Source organism: Geospiza fortis, unplaced genomic scaffold (assembly GCF_000277835.1).
Source record: "Geospiza fortis unplaced genomic scaffold, GeoFor_1.0 scaffold66, whole genome shotgun sequence".
Classification (NCBI taxonomy): domain Eukaryota; kingdom Metazoa; phylum Chordata; class Aves; order Passeriformes; family Thraupidae; genus Geospiza; species Geospiza fortis.
This window is the reverse complement of record NW_005054312.1, coordinates 8,268,068-8,272,335: the sequence shown is the minus strand read 5'-3', so window position 1 is coordinate 8,272,335 and position 4,268 is coordinate 8,268,068. Positions and strand designations below refer to the sequence as shown.

Here is a 4,268-nt window from a genome sequence, read left to right as displayed (position 1 = left end):
GGAGTTGGGAATGAATTTTGCCGTGAGTTGCAGCCCTGCCCCCGCAGCAGCGAACGCTGCGGTCGGTGAGCGCTCCTAGATGGTTTTGTTCGTGGGGAGGCGGGAGCGGGGAGAGCTGAGTCTCGTTGCGGGGAAGAGGTGATTGACTCAGCAAGTAACTCACCCCCGAGTATGACATTTTTAGGCCCTACGGGCCACCTCAAAGATCCGGTGTCTGTAGGAGTCGCCACCCTTAGGCACTATGTCGCTGATATGTAAATATATCGCGTGTCCGAATAAATAACGTTGAACGTGTGCAAGTCAGGTTAGGCTGGTAAGTGGCATCCTGTGGTATTGCACTGAAATCTTTTTCTGTTTATCCCAGCTGAAGTGAAGGTTTTCAGAAGATTTAACTGTACCCTGTGCAATGCTAGCAAGGTGTCAGCTGGAGTCCAGGAGATAGCGGGAAGAATAAACACTGTTCTTTGACCAAGCTCTCAAATATGGCATTTCATGGGGATATCCTATTGCAGTGAATCTTCTGCTGGTGGATACAACAAATCCTTTAACTTTCCCCTCTGTCTCCGAAACTTTATTTTCTAGGATTGGCAAAGAATACTCCTGTCGCAGGATCGTGTCAAGTAATGTGCCTTGGTGTCCTACATGTTAGCTGACTGAATCCCTGCCAGACTTGGTCATGCAACACCATTGCTCTTTCCTGATAAAGTGAGTTATCTGACTGCTTACTGGAGGGACAAACTCAAGAAATCCTCCCCACCTTAAGACAGATTGCCATGTATTTTTCATGAGCAGTATAAGCTTACTGATAGTGAACATTTGGTGCCCTTTAGTCCTCAAAGGGTTTATGACTGAACAGTAAAACTAGGCTACAGGATGCAGGTTGGTGCAATGTTTGTCTCAAAAGTGCATATATTTTTGTATTAATCTAATCTATCTACCACAGTCAACCACTACAATGTATGGTAATGCAGCCCATTATGTGGCAATGGATAGTTTAGGAGAAAACCATCAATTTTTATTAGCTTTCATGTCTGTAGTAGATTTGTGCATGTGTTGGGCGTGTTTGCTGCTTGATTCTGGCTTTTATGTGTATATAATGCGTGCACACGCACATGTATTGTTTTAGTACATTTTTGGAAGAAATTTCAGGCTACATGTCTCTTAACATGTTGGTAAGGACATCTTTAATTTTTGTTTTTAATTGCAAATTCCCTACTGGATTTATAAACCCATCTGCCAGGAAAACAGACTTTGCATCTGGTTAGCTGTTATTGAAATTCTTATTGGCACATCCACACAACCTGAAGCCTCTGCCTTCTAAAGGAAGTCTCCTGGCACAGGCTTTTTGAAGGGAGTAATTTGCAAGCAAAATTTCAAGCTTTGGTAATGAAAAACTTCAGTGTTGAAGACCTAGTGATGTATTTAAAATGTCTGCATATCCTGGAAATGTAGTAGCAGACTTTTCACTTGTATGTTACTGGCTAAATTTTCAAGTGAGAATGTTGCAGGCACATTAAGGAATGGAGGTGCTTGTGCATGGGAAGGCTGGAGGAAAAAGCAGTCAATTCACCAGGACTTGCAGGTAGTTCCTCAGCTGCTGTGCATTGCAGAGCAATGACAACCCACACCAGCTGGCTGTTTGTCCTTGTTTCAGTTGGGATGGGATGCTTTTCTGGAGGAGGTGTCTGTACCTCCTTTAGGTACACAGCTGGTGCAAAGTTCATTTGTGAGGTACACAAGATGCCCTTCCCAACCCTGTCCAAGACAGTAATTGTAGGGTGAAACTCCACGGGTTGTGCTGAACCAGCAGCCAGGCCAGTTGATCTTTATGACTTTTTTTTCCTCCTGCTCTTAAAAGGGTTGGGAGGGCAGTATCCCTGCTGTGTGTGCTGTTGCTGGATGCCATCTGACACTGTGTGCTCTGGCTCAGCAAGGTTGGTTCCCTTCCCAGCTTCCAGCCTGTTCTGCAGGTGTAATCCTTTGTCGTACCCCACGTGTCAATGACACCAGCCTGTCTGGCTGTAGGAAGGGCTCCCAGAGGGCTGTTGACTTGGTTGGTAGCGGAGCCAAGAAGTCCTGTGAAACAAACTGCTATTGAGCCCTCTCTTGCTTGATGGTAGCAAGCATTTGATGTGTTCATTCCTCCAGTCATTTCTGGTTTCCTTCCTACAGCTTAGACTGGGGGGAGTTAGTGAAGGAATTGTGAATTGGCAGCTGGAGTCTAAGGATGCTTCTGGCACTGCAGGGACAGTGACAATGTTGAAAATTAGTGCAGGCAGCACCAGGTTGTGCGTTTCGGGTTCACAGCTCTTCTAGCTTTTGACTGCTGGCAATCCAAGAGAGTCCCCATGCAGGTGAGGTGCTGGGATGCTTGTGGGGCAGCAGTTCATTCAGGAAAGGACAGCTTATCTCTGCCATGGTATGGAGACTCCCTTCTTGAAGGAATGTCTGCACAGACATTTCTGCATGTTCCTGTGAACAACTTACCCAGTTGAAAGTAAGCAGCAAGAACTGCAGAAGTGGGCTCTAATGCTCACTGGAACCACATGATTGTCTTGCTGGTGTGTAAAGCTGCTTGCTGTTTTGCTGCGTGGCTTGTGCATTGCTTTGTTTCTGTGAGTGGAAACCTTGCATTTAGCTGAGGGCTCTGCTTTGCTGTTCTTGTGATTTCACTGGAATGAGGTTTCCTCAGGGCAGTTTTGAGTGTCCATCACCATAGGTGCCAAAATGTCTGAGAGTCTTTGTTTCCTTTGCTGGCTTTATTTTTCTTTGCTGTTCTGGGCACAGCCTCCTCAAGGCTCAGATCTTGAGTTTTAGTGCTGAGAGGTAGATGTGCTGCTGCACTGGTGCCAAGGTGGTGCTGTGGAGTGCTGTCAGACTGGATGGGACTGAAACTCTGTCTCCAGTGGTGGCATTGCCGTGGTGGGAAGGCTGCTCTTTAAACACCCTTTGCAGAATGAGAGATGTGGAATGACAGTGTGTGGGTCTGGATTCTTCATCACATCCTTTCCTCCTGTTGCACATAACTTATCAACCATTTGGAAAGCATGCTGAGTGCTGGTTTGGTTGGTTGCTTTCTTGCAGGACAACATGCTGTGAAGAAAGGAACAGAAGGTAGAGAGCCAGGGATATGGGTCCTTGTTTATTTGCAGCCAGCTGGACTGACCCCCGGGATGGCAGGACCCATAGTCCATTTGTACATCTTGCACCTGCTTGAGGAACCAGCTGGTGCCCCATTTGAGCAGGAAGTTTGGCCTGTGCTGGCAGTGTGGGTTGCAGGGGTGTGCCTGGATTATCTCTGTGCATCACCACAGCTCATGGCACCTTTGCTTGGGGTGACTTAGCTGGGCTGTGTCCCCTAAAGGACAACTAAACTGTGTTCTGCAGATGTGGCCATGGGGTGTCCAAGTCCCCACAGCTACCTCTGTTATTCCCTAAGTACACAGAGAGGGAAGGAGAGGTGGTCTGTGTACAAGAGCCTTTTTATTAACTTACTGAGACATTCAGCAAGTCCCCTTCACTGCTTCTGCTAACAGTGACTGTCCAGGAGGGCACTGGGACTGCCTTCCCTGGCTCCACCTGACTCTGACTTGGTGCCAAGCTCAGAGAACTACTTATGCAATAGTCCAGCAAAACATGTCAGTATATATTCCTCATGTGTCCTAGTTTCAGACTTAAAAAAAAAAAGAGGTGAAGGAGGGTGGCTGATAAAATTTGTGTTGAATTTTACATGTATGTTTGTGTTGGATTTATATTTGTTTGGCTTGAGGAGACTTTGCAGCACTTTAACTAAATCTGTTTTTAAATCCACTTAAGTTAAACTCCTACTACATCTAGTGTGTGGAGACCAGGATGAAATCTCATTAATTTTAATAGGATTAAGCATGTTCTTTTGCTGAGTCTTCTGCTCTATCTTTTTTTTTTGTTTGGCTTTTCTATATAGAAAGCAGGATAAACTTTTCCACTCTTCCACCTCTTTGTGAAATGCTTTTATAGGCTCACAGAAATGTCTCTCTGGTTGCATACAATAACATTTTACTCATTTTTTTCCTCTGCTTTCAGCTGTAGTCCTACTGTATCCAGGCTTTTATTGGCTTTTGCTTTCCCTAAAGGCGCAATAATTCCTGGCAGCAAGAAAACAGTTACAAGTGTTTGCATGGTAAGTTTCTACACTCAAAATCATTATTTTTGCTTTTGATCTCTCTGGATAGATTTGAAACTGCTGTAAAACAAGCCAATTAGTAGCGAGAAGCTCTGTAGAAGTCAGC

The 4,268-nt window shown here is 45.3% G+C and overlaps 1 protein-coding gene across 2 annotated transcripts in view; it reads left to right on the top strand.

The window, feature by feature from the left end:
* Positions 1 to 582: 582 nt before the first annotated feature.
* Positions 583 to 4,268, top strand: part of LOC102041041 (uncharacterized protein C11orf24 homolog) — a 19,806-nt gene continuing 16,120 nt past the window's right edge. The window contains exons 1-2 of one of the 2 annotated variants that reach the window (XM_031055844.1): positions 583 to 705; positions 4,063 to 4,159. The gene's annotated coding sequence lies outside the window, so the exon portion shown is untranslated. The remainder of the gene's footprint in view (positions 706 to 4,062; positions 4,160 to 4,268) is intronic. The other variant, XM_005419568.2, reaches the window with a different exon arrangement.